Here is a 21,732-nt window from a genome sequence, read left to right as displayed (position 1 = left end):
CCACTGAGAAAAATCTTGCTTTAAAAATTAGTATGAGTTCGTTTTGCTAGAAAATAGTTAAAAATACTTATGCCACCTAGAGGATTGGAGTTTTTGAGAAATGTCTTGCTTTTGATCAGTAGAATCTCTCTGAGGCATGATGGTGAGGGTCTTGGGTAAACTGTGGTGCTCACCACCTCCCCCCAGTGTGTCTCAGCCCTACCTCAGGTCCAGGGAACATCTCCCTAAATGTCTCAAATAGTCCATCCTGTGCAGCTCTGAGTCCCGCCTCCACTGCCTATGCATGAACGTGCCGTTCTCCTAGGACGGAGCTAATTCAGTCCCACTGACATGATAGAACCGGAACCACTTTCATGATGCACTGTGGTCATAAAGACACCTCCTCTCGTTCACAGCTTGGGAAGGCTGGAGAGTCATTACGTCTTAACTGAGTAATTTCTTTTCTAGATCTCCAAAGGCAGGGTTACAGCATCAAAGGCTCTCAGTGTAGGCCTCTCGTGCCTGCTGGTGTGAAAATGTTGGCAGTGCCATGGACCCAGGACTTCACTCCCAGTCTGAATCTTTTGGGGTTTAAAAACACTTTTTTCTGAACTTCTTTTGCAACAAGAGATTTGAGTCTATTTTTCCAACGTGTTTGAAGAGGAAAATATTTGCTTTAGAAAGTCACTTTTGTTTCTTTTCTCTCATTTTTCCTGTTTTATGCACAAATCATTTCTAGATATTTCAACAAATTTCAAAGCCACACGTCAATATACCAAACACATTTGTTCTAGTTCATTTACAGCTTGCAAAATGTATTTGGGTGCAGATGTACCCAACACACACACACGCACACACGTTGGCATACAGGCACATGCACGAAACTTAAAACTCAAAGAAAAGAGGTCAGTTCTTTGGGTCCATAAATTGCACACATTAATTAGTAGTATAGCATGCTACCACTGTCATTTTACAATGGACCAATGAGACAAAGTGAAGCAAGGAAATTTATGTCAGAATGAAAGCAGCAATGTAGAAATGTAAAGAAAACGATATTTTGCCCAAAGCATTCTGAATCCACCCAAAACTGAAGAAATGAAATAAAAGAACTGTTGCAAAGAGAACAAGGAGGTAGGCAGAGGTAGGAAATGGCAGTGGATGCCGCCCTGACAACTACAGAATCTGCGCAGCAAATTGCTGTGCTTTGAGGAGAAGCAGCAATCAGCACCGATTGAAATATCCCTGAATGCGGTTATAATGACATTCCTCTTCCCCCTCTTGTGTCTGGCACGATAGGCCATCATCAGAAATGTGCACCAGCATGCAGGGTACACTTTCCAAAGGCGCAGCACCACTGAGTATGATCCTGAGACCAAGAATGTCTTGTGTGTACGAAGCATGTGCCCAGGGCCAGCTTCAAGGGCATATGACCTGTGCAGTCCCACCGGCTCCCATGCCTAGAAGGGCCACATGCCTAGTTAACTGCTCCAGGGTTGCCAACTTGAAATTAAAATTCTTAATACTTTTGAACAAAAGGTGGTACATTTCACCTTTCAGGAGGCCCCATGAATTATGTAGCCAGTCCTAGATAATAAAATATAGCCAGTTATAAGGCCTACAACTGAAAGACATTTCATCCATGGCTTCCCTCAAGGTAATTAGTAGAATAAAAGCAACAAATAAAACATTCTCACATTTTCTGAGGCTAGCCACACCTCTGTCTTCAGCTGGTTACTAAAAGCAGTGCACTTGTCTAAGGGCAGTCTGCAAGCCTGGACCCCAGCTCTGCACCAAAGACACCAAGGGCTGTCCTTGATGCTCCTGGCGATGGGGCTGAGTTACAAGCACCCATGTCAGGTCACATCAAACGTGACTCAGTGTGAGAAGACATAACATGCCCTGGCAAGGAAGAGAAGAATAGGAGGAAAGTGCCTTTTTGTTTAAAATGCCAAAGAGGATGTGAGACAAACCTAGGAGAGCAGAGGTGATCATAATAAAATAATGCTGCTAAATTATAAATGATAGTTTGTGCTTCCCTGGCACTTTTCATCCGTGGCTGTGAAAGCACTACAGACTTGATGAAGCCACCTTGCAAATTCGCTGCAGGTCCTCAGTGCAATGTTCTATGGTGTGAATGTGTCAGGGGTAAGTCTTTTTCACTTGATGGTGAGATGGGTCCGGTTCCTATAGCTGTTTAAAATAGCAAGCAAAAGCTTTGGGAAAGGGTGCTAGGAAGATTGCTTTCCAAGGCTGAAACATACAGAAGGTCAACAAAAGATTTTTGATTTATGAGGAAAAAATTCAACTGAGTTCTTTTTTGGAAATTATTGTCCTGGTATTGTCAAGCAAGGAGAAAGTGACTTAGAGAAGGGATCAGGAAAGCTCAGATTAAAAACATATGTTCTAGGATAATATATACAGGGAAAAGGACATTGGCAACAGTTCTTCCAGGGGAGCAAGAGAACCGTGCGCTGCCAGGGTCTGCAAAGCAGCTCACAGCTCACTTTCTGATCCACCAAACTTCATGAAGCCAACGGGCTTTACTTTCCTTAAAATCTATTGGAAGGGGACAATGCTGGAAAATTATGGACTTCGTTAGTCTCATCATCCGGGATTCTTAGCAGTATCAGAAAGGCTCTGCCCGGCAGGCCAGGCAAACAACCACATGGGGAGAATCTGACAAGAGTACGTGGCACTCAGGGCCTCGAGATGCCAGTGAAGGATATCCTGGATTGGAGCAGTCTAGTTTGTGCCATGCAGGGCAGAAGATGGGAGTTAGTGCAACAACCATACGTCACTAGATTGAAGCCTTGCTGATACACAACTTGAATTTGTACTCTACTCCATGGGTCCTTGAAATACAGAAGGGCATTAGCAACCCAAATACCTTGGCCCATACCCCAGATCAACCTTTCCTGAACCCAAGGTAAGGTAATTTTGGGTAAATGGTTGAACTCTTCTGTGTGACTCAGTATCATTTTATACATAGTCATGAAACACATCATGATATTTTAGTTAACAAAGGACCACATGAGCAACCATGGTCCCCTAAGGTAATAATGGAATTGAAAAAGTTTTACTGTCCAATGATATCATAGCCATTTGAATGTCGTAACACAGCACATTGCTCATATGTTTGCTCTGATGCTGGTGTAAACAAACCTACTGTGAGATAGGTGTATTTAAAATGTAGCATTTGCAATTAGGTGCATTGGATGATACTTGATAATAAATGACTATGTTACTGGCTTATTTATTATATTATACTTTTATCAGTATTTTAGTGTTACTCCTACTTATAAGAACATGTTTACTTTAAAACAGTGTAGCAGCAGCTGGTGCTCCACCTCCTGGTCACCACCTTGTTTCTCAGTTGCATCAAACCTCATGCCCTGTGATTGACCTGTGCTTGCTAGGTCTATGTAAGGACACGCTCCGATGTTTGCACAAAGAGGAAAGCTACTGATGCCTGTCTCAAAACATATCCCTTTGTTAACTGATTTGTGACTTATTTGCAAGTACGATGGGGATAACGATATGATTCATATCTTTGTTGTTTGGATTCAATGGAAAGAAATATATATCAAATACTTAGAAGAATGCCTAGCACATAGTAAACAGTTCATTAATAAACACATTTAATGGATTTTAGTTATTCCCTTTCTACATCACAGTTATAGATATTTAACATTAATGTTTATAATCTCAAAATCAAATGAGTGATCCCATGGTTAACATTCTCATTCTTCTACAGTAAGGTTTGGAAAGGTTCCTTTCCCCAAGAATTTTTTTTCTTGATATATTTACTGTGCTGTTTGGGGTCCCTAACTTCTCTGGAAAGCAGGAATTTATCAAGCCTTGGAGATCAGCAAGTCTAGGCTGTTGATGAGCTAAGTGAAAACATAATGCAAAGTGTGTACTGGTTAGAAAATCCTGAATCAGTAACTGAGTCAATAATCTGCTCTTGTTTTACCCAGGTTCATTTTGCCTATAGTTAAAATGTGGCTAAGTTATTTTCAGGGTCACAAAATCATATAAATCTTTAGCCTTTTCTTTCTTTTTGGATATGTGAAAGAAAGAAGAAAGAAAGAAGGAAAGAAAGAAACAAAGAAAGCTAAAAAAAAAAAAAAAGAAAAAGAAAAAAAACAAGAAGCAAAGAAAGCTAACAGACAAACTAGATTTCCAAATCCATGATATTAAAGAAACTAATTTGAGTTTTTCCACAATGAAAAAAATCATGAAAGGGAAACAAATGGAGTTTTAAACTTTGGCAAATGCAAACCTTTGATGTATTGCCTTCTCCATACTACCAGTGACACCTCTAGAGCTTACAAGGAAAAAAAAAGGAGTAGAAAGTAAATATCCTTGACGATGTGGCTGAGAGAATATTAAATGTTCTATTTTTAGTCTGTCACAACTGTGAAAAATCCCACCTTGTCTGCAAGAAGGTGGCCTTAGCTTCCAACATGTTATTTCACATTCTGAAATTTATTGGTTCTGTGGCTTTCTTATGAAATTTAAGAGAAGTGAGACCACTTTAAATTTTTTTGTAAGAGTTTAAAAATTACACCCTTTTGGCTTTTCTTGTCACACAAACTTTAAAATATAGAGGCAACTTGGGAAGAGAAGAGAGGACATGAAACATTGGCATGAGACAGACGGTCCTCCTCACTGCTGCGTGCCTTTGGACAAATAATTTAACTGCCTAAACCCTCTTTTCCTTCAGGTAAAGATTAGAAGAGCTCTCAGAGCTGTTGTGATGACTAAAAGTAACACATCATGCATAATTGAAAACGCACCTGCACTAAGAACTGACTGAGTGTAGTAGGCACTCAACAAACACGTTATTACTATCACCAGTCCCACCGCTGTCAGTTCATCACTGTTGTCTTCAGTGCTGCCATCATAGTTATGTGCCTGTACTGGTCGCTGTACAGAATCTTAGCTAATAGAGTTACTATTTTCAAGGACTAGTTGTCAAAAACAGGACCAATATAGTAAGTGTATGCAATATATTAGTGGTGTCATTCTGTGCTTGAAGCGTTTCCATTAGGAAGGAGGGGAGGAGGAAGCCATGAACCGGCCTTGCCTGTGTGTATCACTTAAGCTAAGTGCTAATGTACTGACACTGGCAGCAGGAGAGGTGGACCTGCCAACCTGTGGGGTTTCTGAAAGGGAGAGTTGGCATAGGGGGAATTCAAATAGAGACACAGGGATGCAAATAACCTTGTAGCAGGAATTGCGGCTACTCCTGAGCACTTGGTTTATTTATAGTTCAAAGCTGGCCTGAAAGGCAATGGGAAAATGACTTAATGGTACCTCCTCAGCCTGAAGCAGGGTTTGCTTCTTTCACCCGGAGAGAGGTCTGGATAAATTCCCAGGCAGCCTAATAGCCCAGCCATGCCAAGGGAGTATCGTGAGGATCGGGTCCTCACCAGAAAGCTGTTGCCCTGAATTGCAGCCTGTGTGTCTTTGTTTGCTTTGGTCCAATCTTTTCTTTCCTTTGCTGAGATACCAGGGTTCCTGAGAACCCTGGGGAAGCCCTTGTGCAGTGACCCAGTCTTGTGCTGAGCCCCTTGGAGAGGATCCAGGGAAGTACCAACTGCCGTGACTGCGGGTGGGAGCAGGAACCAGGACGGAAAACTGCAGAATAGCGTTAATTAGGCAGGCAAAAGGGCTAAGGGTAAGCGGACAAATGTCAAGTGCTCCAGTTGGATCACACATAGAATGCAAAGCAGTTTTTGTAAGGAAAACAGCAAAGACTAAACTCCAGGCAAAGAAGCCTCAAGCCACCCGCTGGGTTCACTAACCCACTATGAGTTTCCCTCCCCACACACTTGCTGCTACATTGTTTGTTTATGCAGAGGTGGAGGAGAGAAGCAAAGGCTCTGTCCTCACCAGCCTTCTGAGAGATGGCAGATGAAGTTCTGTGAAACACTGCTCCGGCCTGATGCTTGGCAGTGTTCAAAGCTCTTCTTCTGGCTCCAGGAGGAATTTTGTGTTTATCATCTTCATAGCAACCTGTACCTTTATCACATTAAAGGTAGAAGCGTGTTAAAGTCTGAAAAGATTAATGAGGTCATATAAAATGAGGTCACTCACTCATTAAATTAAGGAACTAAGCTTCTTTAATACCAACTTTGACGTGCACCTGTTTTACTAGTTTCCATCTGTGTTTGTGGAAGCCAGCGTTGCCCAGTAGTTAGAACTCTGAGCGTAAACTTGTGTCACGATATCTCTGTATCCCGAGCTGACCTCCACAGCCCAGCAGGGAGTACCATCTGTGGGAAGAGGGGGCTGATCTTAATGGCAGCAAAATCTGACTCTCTCAGGCCCTTCCCACAGCAGTGGATGACAGTCTAGCTGCTCCTAAATTGGTGGACAGAAAAAATAGGGACATTTTCAATCATTATATCATTATTTTAATGCATTGACCTAGATTTTTCTTGTATTTATGAAATGTCACATTCTACAAATCAGAATGGTGAATCTTGGGTCTGTGGATGAATGCCAAGGGTAACTGTAGAACCACTGATGTTTATTTAAACCATTCCACTCACCTCAGGGCATCTCTTCTATCCTCTACCATCTTCTAATCTTGTCAAATTAAAATGAATCAAATAACCACCCACAGTTGTGGGTGCAAGAAAACCAGTGTATACGAGAGAGCTCTAAAAAGCTCAGTGAGTGGATTAGCTCACTGGACCAAATAGCGTAATTGCTCTAGCTTGTGATGTTCATCCTGAACAGGCACTGAGCTGTTTTTCAGGCATCAGGTGTTAAGGGGACACAGATCAAGAGAATAGAGCCCGATGTTCTTTTTAGAAATTTGAAAAATATCTATGATAATATCGTATCTTTGTGAATTGGGAGCAAATTAGTCTGACTCAAGTCCATGTTGCTGGGGAGAGGGTAAAAGATGAGGCCACCACAGAAACAGATATTGAGGACATTGTGTGCCACGGCAGGAATTTTGTCCCTTGTGCAATGCTCACTAGGAGGGACAGCAGGTAAATGACTCATTCTGAGTATACGTTTTCTTGTTTGCTTTTTGCCTTTTCCATTTTGATTTCTGAACTTAATCCTTTTTTGGTCTGTTTTGGTTTTTTGTTGTTGTTTTTTGTTTGTTCTTTTGTCTTAAGCATAGCAGAGTTGAGGGGAGTTTTGTGGAGGAAGTTCAATTATCCACTTTGAAAAATAAAGGAGAGAAATGGCACAAGACTAAACTAAGGCATGAAAATTAGAAACAGAAGAAGACATTTGAAAGTGAAATTGATGTAACTTGCAACTTTTTGGTATTTGTGCATGGAGACGGACTAGCTGAAGATAACTAGGTTTTCCAACTTGGTATAAACATTTGTAGAGTGCAGAGAAAAACTCCAAAAGCTTGAAAATGTGAACAAATTGCCAAAATGTAATAAAGAGAAAAGAATTATCCTTGGTGACTCTAAGCTCTTTTTCTTACTTCAAGACCTAAAAAGGGATCAGAAGAGGTAATCAAACTATCAATTTGCATTTATCTGTGAAAAAACCAAAACTCTTGTTTGCAACCACAGCAGCACTGTTAAGAGTGGGATTGTTCAGACCAGTTTCATTTCTTCTGTGCTGGAACAACAGGCCAGGAGGAAACATTTGCTGTCTACTTGGACTTCAACTGGTGTTTGCTTCTGATCCCATTTTACATGGCATTCTTATTAACAAGTTAAGGAGAGGTGAACTAATTCCAAGATTGTGCTCAGAAGAGTCTTAACCAGGGACCAAACTAGCAGAGGGCATCCCACTCTGGTCAATCTAGTTATTAATGTCTGTCTCAGTGGCCATTGAGGAAAGCAACTAATCCTTGCTTCCTCATTTGGAAGGAGGTGTTAACAAAATTTTACAGTAACAATAATGGGCAAGGGAACATCCTCCTTGAATGCATGAGAAATAGAAAAGGAGGTCTTCAGTGTGTGACAGATGGCTGCATGGTGGAGAGAGACAGTGGAGCTATGTGGGTGAAGAAGCAAAGGTTATTATTCACACAAATACATAAGTCAACTGAATTCTGCACAAAAATCACCAACCTGCTCTGCAAAAACCTTCATCTGGTTTCAAGTCAAAGTTTAAAATAGACTAAAAGTAGTTGCAATACATCAGTTTTAGAGCTATTTGAGGGCACTTGAGAATGGAAAACAAAGTTGTTTAAGAGAAATTCCTGTTTTCCATGCATACAAGAATAAGGACGAGATTCTCAACAAAGATAAGATGGGCTTCTGGGTTTTAAATGAGCTGAATGCATAGCTATAGTAAGTAACTTTCTTAGAATGATTTGAAGGAGGCTAAGCAAACCTGTTACCCCCAGAAAGCACCTCCCCTAACTGCTGGATAATATCTGAATTTCCATCATTAGAAAGGGGAACTGAAATTTACTGAGTCACTCTTATATGCCAAACACCTGGCCTGGCCTGGCCTATCACAGACAACATCTTAGAAGAATTCTGCACGAGACACTGTGCTCTTCATCCTCAGCGAAGGAACTGAGGCTCAGAGATGCTAACTCACGCATCTAGAGTCCCACAGTTAATCAATAGCAGAGCCAGTACTTGAAGCTAAGCTGCTAACCTTCAGAACCTATGCTGTCTATAAAAAACAGGGAGAGGGGGCAGAGAAAAAAAGAATTGAGATGTGCTATGTGTGTGTGCCAATTCCCTACAATAAATGCAACATGTGTACTATAAATATGTACTACTAAAAGTTTTACAAAAACCAGAACCCATGCTTTTTATATTCTGAAACATAAAAAGGTTAGTTCTTTGAGTTAACCCTTCTTATACCCTTGAGAAATCTGACCCTTCTAATGTTGGCTCGCATTTGTACCTTAAAATTTTCAAGACCTCCTCAGAGATCCTAGGAAGAAATGGGTATTGTAAAGAAGAGAGATGAACAACTGTGGAGTAGGTCCTCGTTGCCAAATGTAGGGTAAGACTTCATTTAGGAAACATACAACAAAAGCAAACTCCTTAAGGCTGTTGCTTGTTAAGCCTATCAAAATGCACAGTAACAGGCACTGGCTTAAATTTCAATATGGAGAAAAAGCTGAGTGGTCCCCTTCTCAAAACATACACATACACACACACACACAAATATACATCACACAGAGACATTATACTTAAACATGAATATATTCAATTATGATCAACCTTAAAACTAGCTAAAAACTTTGGAAATGCTCTGTTGTCATTTATTCACTTTAAAGATAACAAGATGGATCCAGAGACATGAATTTCTACTCAGAGTCCCTCAGCTACTTCTAGCTAAAGGTTTATTCGATCTGAGGTCTTCTGACTTCCATGGATAAGTCTCCATGCTAGGGCATGATCAGAGTTCTTAGGGTTAGGTTCATGCCATTTTAACCAGTGGATGTGATCAAAACTTTCCCTTGGAAACTTATATCTTATTATCACATTAGTTTTTTGCTAAATCAAAACATAAGATAATACCAGAAAGCTATTGTACAGAACATTTTCTATGTTTGATTTTCCAGAATCCATTCCTTTTTCTCTTACCACTGGTGACAACATACTGACTACATTTTGACCTTGGCTCTCCCATTCATGGAACAGTGGAGAAGTTTGACTACACAGACTCCCCCTTGACCCTTGCTGGTATTTTTGCTGGTGAGCATGTGATCCAATTTGCACACAGGAAATATAAAGAAACACTTGTGAGAGATTTCTGGGAGAAGAGATTCTTCATACTTTCATGAGAGCTACAAGAAGAAGGTGCCATTTTTCTCTGGATACCATGGATTGGAAAAGTGTGTTCTAGAATTAACATGGCATTTCTCTTGCTACACACAAACGTTTCTTTTGTATAAGGGGATTCCAGTCAGAGAACAAATTCAATGCCCAAAGAAGAGCAAAACACATGAAACTAAATTAGGAAGCAGAGGCTTGCTGACATCAGGAACCTCAACACCAAATTACACCAGAACATACACATGAACCTGAACTGTCAAGTCCCATTTTGAATTTATATCTGTTCAAATCAAGTTTCATGGGTTCACTTTGGCAGCACATATACTAAAATTGGAATTCAGTTTCGTGTTACTGGTAGCATGAACATCTCAACAAGATCCAGCTGTACTTTGTATGGTTGGAAGCTGACCCACTGGAGTTTGACTGGTTGAAGCTAACTGCGAGTTCACAAGATGACAGAATCGTTAAGTATATTGCAAGGCCTTCCATGCACAAGGCATTGTGGAGTGTGCTAATATTAGCCCAGGAGCGACTTCGCTTTCCACAGACTGACTCCAGTTAGGGCAAGGGGAAACAACCGATGGGAACGAAAGCTGGGCAGGGCAAGAGGGCTTGGTACAGATATGAAGAGTTTTAGAGAAGCTAAATTATGGGAAAGGTCCTTTGACATAGAGTTATAAGGAAAGAATTAAAAAGTGGTGAGATTTGAGGTGTGTGTATGTGTGTGTGTGTGAGAGAGAAAGACAGAGAGAGAGAGAGAGAGAGAGAGAGAGAGAGAGAGAGAGAGAGAGAGAGAATGAGAATGGTGGTACTGATATCCATTTGGATTCTATCTAACACACCTGGAAACCAGGTGAGAAATCCTACAGTTCAGGGCTGAACATGTTCCCCAGTGTTTTCCTGTGAAGGACTTGTATCTAGAACAGTGTTCTCAAAGTGGGGTTCCTGGACAAGCAGCAAGACTAGCATCTGGGACTTGTAAGAAATGTACCTTTCAGGCCCCAGCACTGACCTACTGACTCAGAAGCTCTGGGGAGGGGCCCAACTATCTGTGCTAACAAGCCTTCTGGGTAATTCTGAGGCACACTCAATTTTAAGAACTACTGATCTCAAAGGGTTCTTAAGTATTTTTAATCTGGATGCTATTGGCTGAATATTGTGTCCCTCAAATTCATATATTCAAATCCTAACCCACGCTGTGATGGTATCAGAAGGTAGGGCACCAGCAGGTGATAAGATCCTGAATGTGTGACCCTCACAAATAGGGTTTGTACCTTTTATAAAGACCTCGGAGAGATCTTTTGCTTCTACCTGTGGGGGAAGACACACAGACAAGATAGCCATCTATGAACAAACAAAGGGGCCCTCATCAGACACTGAATCTGCCAGTCCTTGTTCTTGGAGTTTTCAGCCTCCAGAAATAAGTTCTTGTTGCTGATAACCCACCTAGTCTTTGGCATTTTATTATGACTGCTTAAGTAGACCAAGACAGTGAATGTTCACAGATTCGAAGAGGGACAGAAATTCCATTTCCTCTAACCATAATTTAGTATTTCCCTCTATTATGAAGATGGATAACAAACCAGAATTGTTTTGTATGCCATTAATTAGATTCAGAGATGATTTTGTGTCATATTCTAGGGGTTGCAGATATCTCCAAATATCACTAACACTCATTGCTACTTTGAAAGTAGGGTAAGTATGAGGCTCATTTTCAGATATTGTTATTAATGTGATAAAGACTTACAGATCTTAATTTACCTCAAATTTAAAATTTTTTTGATAACCATAGTTTATTTTTATTTATTTATTTATTTATTTACCGGGAATCGAACTCAAGACCCTGTGCTTGCCAGGCAGGCACTTGTGCCACTGAGCTATATCCCCGGCAGATAACCATGTTTTAATATAATTGGTTTCTTTTACAAGTTGATATATTTTGTATATTGAAACACTCAGTCTAGGAATAGGGCAGAGGTGTCACTGGATCTCTGAAGGGAGGCACACCAGTGCAAACACCAACCTGTGGGTAGGGCTGGTGTCTTCCCTAGCCCTAACTCACTGTTCCCAGCGGTGGGGTGGGGGTGTGGTGATGCTGAGTGGCCAGGGTTCTAGAACCTCTGGAACATCCTTATGCCAGCCTCCTCCTTGTCTCCTGCTGGATCTGCCAGGGCGCAGAGGTCGCTTGCTGGCCTGCACTCTGCCAAGCAGTGGGCTTGACAGTGTTCCAGCCCTGGCCCCGCTGGTGAGTGAGTCTGTACCATTCTGGGCCCACACGGGCCTAGATCTAATGCCACAGTTCCAATTCAGCTTTGCCTATTCACATAGCTAATTATTTTGATCTACAGCTGTCTGTTTTGTATCTGTCTCTTTTTTCCTTTTTTTTTCCCCCTCAGTGTAGATCTCACTAAGTTGTTCAGGCTGGCTTTGAACCCCTGGACTCAAACAGTCCTCCTGCCTCAGCCTCTGGAATAGTCGAGTACAGGTGCATGCTAACACACCCAGCTCATATCTGTTTTCTTAATTGGTTCCAAATTCTCAAACAGCACAGAAAAGCACCACATTTTGGCTTTATAACCTTCCCAGGAAGTAGGTCTATGTCCATCTCTTAGTTTTCTTCTGGGATTCGACTAGCGTAAAGGAAGCAATGCAGAAAAACAGTCAGTCATGTCTCCTCTCTCGGGAGGTTTCTTAATAGTTTCTTAAGTAGCACGGATTGTGCATGCCAGACAAAGGCTGGAAATGATGTACTTCCTTCTGGTTTGTCCTAGAAGAGAGTTATAAATTAGTTGGGTCATTGCCCTTTAAGAGAGAAGGAAAATATGAGGTGATAATAGTTGAGGTCATCACTGTGCATCCAGTGAATCCTGTAAACCAGCTGTAAACACTCTCCCTTGACCACAAGGCGTAGCGCCCCACACAGCTCTACAGAGAGGACTCTGGCTGATTTCCTAGGTTTTCAGACCAGACTTTTTCTCTAAGTGTCTCTTTCCTCTTTCCCACTATTAACCTCTTAGAAAAAATATAGTTAACCTTATTCTGGAAGAACAGAGAGCAGCCCTAATTAGTTATGCAGTACATAGGGCACAGCAGGACACATGGCACCCGAAAGACTGACTCTGGAACTGTGAGAGGGTCCCCAGAGCAACTTCCTCCTCTGCAACAGGTGCCACTTATTGACACACCAAGGACTGATGGCCATGGCTTTTCTTGTGTTGTTTATGATAGTGCTGTGAGTTGGGATTACCACTGTCCTTTTCCAGATGAGGGCATTAAGGTTTGTAGAAGTTAATGTAATTTCCCTACGTACATGGACCACGGCTGTGCTAGGACTGAAAAGCCTGGGCAGGTACTACTGTCCCAGAAATTATTTCTCTCTCTTTTTACTACAGATTTTAGCATCTCTCTCCTAAGAATCCTGCTGTGCCTTCAGCTCAGAATCCACAAAAATTTAGGGTGACTGACTCCATGTGTTTTCAGAAAGTACCTAATTTAAACCCAATAACAGCCATGTTACATGCATCATATTATCACCTGATAATACAGAGCAGAAAACTGAGACTTAGGAAGTAGAAGTAAATGCTCTGATATCAAATGCATAGCTAGTGAAGTATCAAAACTGATATGTGAACCCCGGACTTAACCCAAGTCAAAATTGTATAAATTCTGGAAAAGCTTCAGTGACAAATATTCTCTATCCTGTATCTCAACCCAGCCAGTCTTGTTGGAGCGAGGTAGGAGGAGTTGCAGTGCTGTAATGGTTGATACATTGCGTCAATTTGGGAAGTTTAGAAACTTAATTGAGTATTCAGCAGTTCTACATCCTAGGATGCCCTCTACATGCCCTTACCTCTAGGATGTTGTTCATTGTGTCAACTTGAGAAGTTTAGAAGGTTAACTAAGTGATTTAGCAGGGGGCCAGGGTCCTTACTTTGTAAACATCCTGAGCCTGTGCAAGAGGAGGACACAGAGATGGTGTGAGTGCCACACCTACCCTGGAGCAGGTAGGCTGCTTATAATATAAGGGAGGAAAAGAGACTTGTTCTACCCTTTTTGCTCTTCTTGGTTTTGCTGTCTTCTGCCCCTTTGAAGTGTTGCCCCTGTGCCATGCCACTGTGCCTTGGAGCCAGCTTACTATGGACCAAAGTCTCCCCAGTTTCCTCCTTTAACTTTGGGTGTCAGGCATTTTGTCTCAGCAACAAGAGGAAGGTAACTAAGACAAATGCAGTGTGCTGCCCAAATTGTGTCGACTTGTAGTCTACCTGAATTTCCACGAGTAATATTCGATTGTTTTCTTTAAGACCTACTGAATTCTTCTGAATCTCACTTCAGACAGCTATTTGTTCTAATACAGTAATAGTATTTCTGCACATGGCCTGTAGACTTTTTGAAATTTTGAAAGGAAGCACTGATGTAATTGTCAGATCTCCCCCTTGGAATAGAAAGAGAAATCTGGAAGGACAAAGCAGCTTTGACATTTGTCAGCTCATCAGTAGCAAGAATCTTGAAGAAACCACTCTGCTTCTAGTGGTTAGTCCTGCTCATTGTTCACTCGTGGAGAATGCAGTCCGAACAGAGAAGAAACGTCATTTTCCATGAAAAATAAATAACTGCATAAAGAATTGGGGAAATCAAGCCGAAATTGGCCTTGTCAGGCATAAGCTGACCACGCTTAGTTGGGGTCCTTAAGAGGCACTGCTTTCTGGAACAACGGTTTTCGACGCTCTTCCTTTGCGTGGAGACACTGGACAGGATCTCTAATTCTGAAGAGAAACCTTACTTCAAGGCTGATATGAGAATGACTATCATCTGAGAGACTGGAGCAAAGGCAGCTCAGAAAATGAGCTGAACAGAGGAGGTTTTCGTTGTTTAGCTAAAAATAAAAACCTAGTAAAAGGGAGTTTTAAATGAATTATATTTCACTATTTCTCTCACAATTAATTTTTGTGCAGCTCAATTGCAATTCAGATACTTCTACCCTGAGCAAGGCGGTATGCATCTGTTGGGGGCCGGCAGAGGGCAGTGCTGAGCCGAAGCTGGTGCTGACGCTTTGCTGCTGGCTATAAAACTGTGCTTGTTATGAAATGAAATCTTAAGGCTAGCTTAGCCACAGAGGAAATTAAACTGCTAATTATGCGTGTATAAACCACTAAAAATGGGTCCAGTTGTTGCTCGAGATTTCAGAAACACCCACCTCTTTGGATTTAAAATATGTAATTATTCCTGGAAATAGTATCTATTAACAATTGCATAGAATTAAAAAAAAAAATCTTGTAGCGCTAGCCCATCTCTTTCTAAGTAAATAAACAATAGATTGGTCCTTTTAGTTTAGTGTTTTTTAAAAAAAATCAACGATATCAATGTCTCTATCTGAGTAGTCCACATTCAAGGTATGTAGGGCAGAGTTCTAAATGATTGATCACTGCGGCATTTTTAGAGACTTTTAAAAAAAAAAAAACAAAGCAAGATTTCTGGGAACAGACTTGTCATGTTTGGAGAGGAGCTTATTCTCACCTTGGGGAAAGAAGGAGTGTGCCATCCTTATGTGTACCGCTTTTGAGAGGTGGTGTCATCGTGTACTTAAATTCATGACCCAGCCCGGACTAACAGAGGGGCTTCTGAGAGTGTCTGAGAAGTAAGAGAGCAACCAGTATCACTTGAGGTCCCTGTGCGGAGCCCCAGCATGGTTAGATAAACAAAAGGAAAGCAATCTGATACCAGGTGCTGACAAAAACATAAACAGAAACAGTGAGAGCCAACATTGCGTGAGTAATTTGAATGATTTGCACTGTTTGGGTCCGTGTATTTGCGGAGAGCTTTTTTTTGCATCTCTTAGGGCCCTGCTCCTCACATTGGGTCCAGGGTCCAGCCTTATCACTTGGTCAGAACCTGCATTTTAACAACCTGCAGACGAGTCCATGGTGCCCTCACACTTGAGAAGCACTCTTTGCAGTCCTTTTATCCAATCATTTGCTTTCCCTGAAAGGGGCATCCCTCCTGCTTTAGTATAGAGATGGTTCCTAAAGCCTACAGTCATTCATTCAGGATCAATTAAAGGAAGTCTTTGTGGTTGTTTTCCTCTTTCCAACAAATAAAGCCTTTTAAAGTCGGTAATGGATGTTTTTTTCCCAGCTGGATTTTGAATGGACCTAAAACATTGGCTGGTCAGGACTTGAGGAGAATCCTGTAAGAAGTAATGCACACCAAGGATGTGGTATTTGCAAATTTATTTTCTTATTCTAGCAGGTGGTCCCAGCGAGAACAGAGAAAGTCTGAGGCGTCACCTCCCCTTCGGCTAGCTGGCCTCTCAGGTTTATTCCGTGCTTTTCATAGCGTTCGGGAAAGGAGGACCTGACTTATGTTACTTTTCCATGGAGCGCTATGAAGATACGGAAGCTTCTTCACTTTTCTGGAGCCAGGCAGCGCGGTAAGGTCAGCCAATCAGAGTAATGAGGCTCTCCGGCCTGGCAAATGAGATTAATCTAAATCAAATACTTTCCACCTTGGCAATTTTAACTCGTTCCCTCGGGAACGCACAAGCGCCGGGCCAAGCCCTTCCAGGGCCGGGCAGGCCCCCTGGTAAGGCGAGGCAGGTAATGCCTTTTAAGCTTGTTAATGTCTTATCCTGCCGGCTCTACGAGCGACTCGGAGAAGAGCTGCGAGGCCGAGCCCAGCCGTGCAAAGCGCGGCCGCTGCGGGCGAGGGAGCGGAGGTCCGGCGGCTCAGCGGCTGCGTCGTCCTCCCGCCCCGCCGCAGGAATCAGCGGGGATCTGAAGCGCTCGGACTCCCGGCTGTGCGCGGACACCCCGAGCCGCGGAGGCGGCGGCCTCGCGCTCCCCGCGGCCGCAATCTGCAGGGCCCGGCCCGAGCCCTCCCGGGCTCCCCGACGCCCCTCCGCCCGCGGCCGCCGGAGCCCAGGCCTCGCGGCCGCACCGCCCTGGATCCCGGTTCTCCACGCGCGGCGGCCCGGCTGTGAGCCCGCCCGGCACTCTGCCCTAGCGCCGTCCCAGACTTCCCAGTGGGAATAAACTGTCAGCCAGCGAGGGGTCCAGAGTCTACATCCACAATGGGGCTGGCCCCTGAACCTTTAGAGATTTGTGTGTTGGGTTTTTTAAAAGTCTATTTTGTTTTTTAAGTTAGGTGGACTGAGATATAACTTAGGTGAAATCCGCCCTTTTTAGTGTGCCGTTTGGAGTGTGAGGAGTGAGGAGTACTGCAATCAAGACGGAACATTCTACTCCCCCCGCCGCTTGTAGTAAGCCCTGCCTCAATCCCTAGCAACCACAAATCTGTTTTCTATCCCTCCAGAGTTCCATTTAGTTCTCAGATATGTCTTTAGTTTTTACAGTCACCCTCCTTTTTTAAACAGGTCCTTTTTTAACAGTAACACACAGGTCAGGTAGCACAAGATGATACTCGAGAGAGGCGCGGGTTCGAACCCCAGCTGTGTCCGTTTGCTCTGTCGGTTTGGGTCCTATTACTTCACCCCCTCGGACCTCAGTGTTCTCCCCTAGTAAATGACGTCAACAGTATTCAGCAGCAGTCACTGAACGTCACACCATTTACTGACTTGTGTAAGTCACTGAGACCCTACCCAACTGATGTAATAATATCCTGGTTGCTTTTTGTTCCGTAATTGAACTTACTGCCCATAGCAGAGGATAGAAACCCTAAATCACACGTATTTTATTCCCCATATCTATCACAGTACGTAAGAGCTGTGTAGAATACGTGTATATGTATACATCAAAACAAGGAATAATAACATACTGAAAAGTAAACACATCCACATTTGTTGTTTTACTGCTACCTATATAGTATTAACGTTGTTTATTAGTATACCGCTGCAATAAATAATAAATGTATTCTCCGTGAGGTGCTGGTGCATAGACATAGCTCATCTTGATCCTTTAATTCCCCACCCCCTCGCCCATCTCGTCTCCCCATCCTCAGATCCCCTCCCACCTCCACAAAGTCCATCTCCCTACTTCCTTGCCTCATTCTTTTATTTTGCTCTTTCCGTTATTTGCATGTAACTTATATCTTTTGTGTATATGTTCTGAAATTTTACATGACTGTTTACACCTTTGTGCAGTGTGCCATTTCACCGGGAAGATTTTTCAGATGTATCCGTTAACTAGTATATTATATTCCATTTCATGAACAAGCTATATTTATCCATTCTTTTCATTCTGCTGTACAGAGACAGGGTGTTTCTAAGCTTTTGCTGCTCAAACCTGTGAGCATTGTCTTGAATAGGAATGCAACTCAGAAAGCCAGGGAGGGAAGGAGAGAGAAGGGATAGTGGGGAACTTTAGCTGTAGTCATAATATATATTTAAAAAGTAAATCACTTGCAAGCAGTGCAGCTAGCAAATTGTATCTCTTTATTCATTCTGGTTGATGAGTTGATGATTTTTCCTTATTTCAGTATTCTATTTTAAATTCTTTTATAATTAAAATGAAATTAAATCCTAAAATAAACACACCCACCCACATAAAATCAATGGAAACAGCTCTAAGATGTATAGTCTTCATCAGTGACACTGAATTTGTCCTCTTGAGTTTTTCACAATAATTTTTTTTCCATGACCAAGACATTTGTGATAAATCCTAGCTAGTTTGACAATAAAAAGTCAAGAGTCAAGCTTTTCCCCTCTTAAGTACTGCGCCTTCATCAATAACTAGGTTCTGCCAGGTTTTCCAGTAAGAGTCCAGTTGCATTTTTCCTGCTGTTCTTGTTTTTGTTGTGGTGAGAAGTAGTCAGTTTTATATGTGGAGAAACATGCACAGAACCTTTTGAAAATAACTAGATGAGGTTTATATGTTAAAGAAAAAAGAGTTATGAGGCACCTAGCAACTCATCACATCAAAGTCTCTGTTAGCAGGACTTGGCCAATGCCAGCATGGAAGAAATAAGCAGGGTTTTGCCTTCATTTTGTTCGTCTTTTACAACATAAAGAAAACTTGGCTTTGGATAGGAAATAGCTAAGCTTTGGAAATAGTTGTGAGGCTTATCCTATTCTTTCCTTTTAATGACTTTCCCTGGTATTTAATCCCATCGTCCCCTTCTTCTGTGACAACTCTTATTAGTATGCTCTTCAGGTAGCTGAGAAAACAAACAAGGCTATCAAAATCCAGGTCACACCAAATCTCCCTGGCTGAGGTGGCCAGGGAGCAGGTTCCCCTGCCCCCTTGTGGATTGATTACAGAATTCCTACTGTGGTAGCCCCCAGGGCTCATTCCCCTGGCTGACAGGCCAAGGAATGAGAGGTCCGTAATTATAACTCTGCCTCTGGTACAGACTACACGGGCATTTTATTAATAAGCATGCTTCATCTCTCTGAGAGCCTTTGCTTCTAAAGAAACTGTGGGCTCTAAAATGTTCCTGATCAAAATGGCTTCAAGAGACACAGACTTCAATTCAAGAAGGTCCAAGACTGAATTTCTATGTGGAAAAGCCAAGTATACAAAATACACTGGGATGTGCACACAGACATTATGAGTCAGACCAATAAATGCCTGAGAGTAGCCATGACTTTGGAAGACAGCTCTTCCACTAGATTCTGTGACATAATCTTCAAGATAAACCTACTTATTACAGCCAACAAAAAACTGTTTTGTGACAAAGTTTCTGAATGTCAAAAAATGTCTGCTGGATGGGATTTTGAGCTGAGGGATGTGTGTAAGACCACACAGAGTGGGACACAGCTTGTTACCAGTAAGAAGTAAGGGGCCAACTTCATGGTAAGTAAAGAACAAAAGTTGCATGGCTCAACTATCATGAATATTTTTGAGACAGGACATAGAAGAGAGCAATAAACAACTCTCAAACTGAGAGTTCTGAAAATCCATCGAGTGTGATCATCGTTTAATTTAGTCAGAGCATGCTTCCAAAATTTCTATTTCCCAAGAGTGAGTTGCAAAAGCAATCACTGCCCTTGGATGAAAAACTGATATATGTTGGATTATTACCATTTTACAGAGAGAAAAGCTGAGTCACTAGTGAGTTACAATTTTCTGTTGCAGATTGCATAATAAATCAGCTGCAGCACAGGAGACAGAAAGGAGAGTATCCCGTGCTTTAGGTAAGAACTGTTGTCTCCCGAGCAGAATTCCTCCTGTAACAGTAATGAACTGCTTTGCTGCTTCCTAATGTGCCATGTGCCTTCATCAACTTGTCCTTCTAGGCTGCTGGAGGCACTGGGTCACCATGTCACAATGCAATGTCAAAATGTCACAGTAATATCAACTGGGTGATGACAACAGAGATGCAAGCCAAGGGTTACAGAAACACATCAACATTTGTTTCATGCAGCATACAGATGGCATTGTTTCCCGTACCAGCATTCAGAATAAGTGCTTAGGAGTAACATAGGAATTAAAGAATAAAAGTGAATCTCCATACCCCTTCCCCAATAAAATAGCCCACTATCAGTTAACTAGCCTCACCTTTCCATCAGGCAATCATGTAGGAGTTACGTTTTGAAAACTGTAAAATGAGGAAAAGGCTGCATTTTGATAATGTAATCAAGCAGGTAATGTTTCTCAATAATTGCAGCTCTGAACTTTGCTATCAAAATATAAGTAGTCAAATATCTAGTATACTGTATGTGACATCAGTGGCATTTCCTTATATCTAAAATAAAGCTAAGGAGATCTAAGAAAGTAACATTATATGCATGAGTGTATATATATATATATAGTCATGCACTGCATAGCAATGTTTTGGTCAAGGGTGGACTGCGTGTGTGATAAAATTATAATGAAGTTGAAAAATTCCTATCAGCAAGTGATGTCACAGCTGTCTTAATGCCATTGCACATCACAATCTTCATATGTTTGTGGTAATGCATGTACAAATGAACCTCCTGTGCTGCCGATTGCATAAAAGCATAGCATATGCAACTATGCATAGAGCATAACATTTGAAAATGACAATAACCATTTTAGTAGTTTATGCATTTAGCATACTATATTTATTATTATTTTGAAGTGTACTTCTTTTACTTGTAAAAATGCTTTTATGTAGTATGCCGTGTGACACCAGCAGCGAGCAGCCTCAGATATCTCCTGTTTACTATGACTCCTGACTGCATCATTTCCTCTTGCGCTTCAGTGAATCTTCTATTGCTTTGTTCATCATAAGTATACAAGATAGCCTCGGTGGGTAGTAGCACACCAGCCAGGTTACTGTATGCCCTCTCTTACCATGTTCACACAATTAACAAAATTGCCTAGTAGCACATTTCTCAGAATGTGTACCTGTTTTTGAACAATGCCTTACAGCATATAAAAAGATGTAATATATGTGTATATATTTCATGAGTATAATCTAGAGTGAGATAAAATATTAAATTGTAGAATAATGATAACTGTTTTTTGGAAGCATGCCTTTTTGTTCTTCAAACTAAAACAGATACCCTATAAAGTTGATCTAGGACATACAGAGAGACCAGCAGACAGATATGCAGATTGTACATGATTTTTTATCCTTTGGCTTTCCCTAGCCTCTTCTGCTTTGCTATCTTGCTCCTTCCCTACAAGTGATGCCCTTGCTCTGAGCCCTGCCCACCCCCATTATGTGGCTGTGCTCCATGAGGTCACAATGACTATTGGTTCCTTGTAAGTTATGGATAGTCAGTCAGGGGCCCGACTGAATGTTTTTGACAATATGCATCTGTGGCTTACCTAAATACGCCGAATAGGATGCTTACCAAATGCTGATTAGTGTTCTCTACCAGACTTACTGAAACATCTTTTTGTTGTCATTTGTTTTATTTTATTTTGCTTTTGCAGTACTCAGGGATGGGACCCAGGGCCTTTGCAATGAGCTGCATCACTAACCCCTTTATTATATTTTTATTTTGAGCCAAGATCTTTCTGAGTCACCAAGTATCTTGGTTACTTTTCTTTCGTTGCTGAGACAAAATACCCAATGCCCAAAATTAAGGAAGAAAAGGTTTATTCATCTCAGAGTCTGTTTAGGTTTCAGTTCATATTTGGCTGGCTCCACA

This window comes from Chinchilla lanigera, unplaced genomic scaffold (assembly GCF_000276665.1).
Source record: "Chinchilla lanigera isolate Chin_1 unplaced genomic scaffold, ChiLan1.0 scaffold00111, whole genome shotgun sequence".
NCBI classification, from domain to species: Eukaryota; Metazoa; Chordata; class Mammalia; order Rodentia; family Chinchillidae; genus Chinchilla; species Chinchilla lanigera.
The sequence above is the reverse complement of the archived record's forward strand: the minus strand, read 5'-3'. Positions refer to the sequence as shown.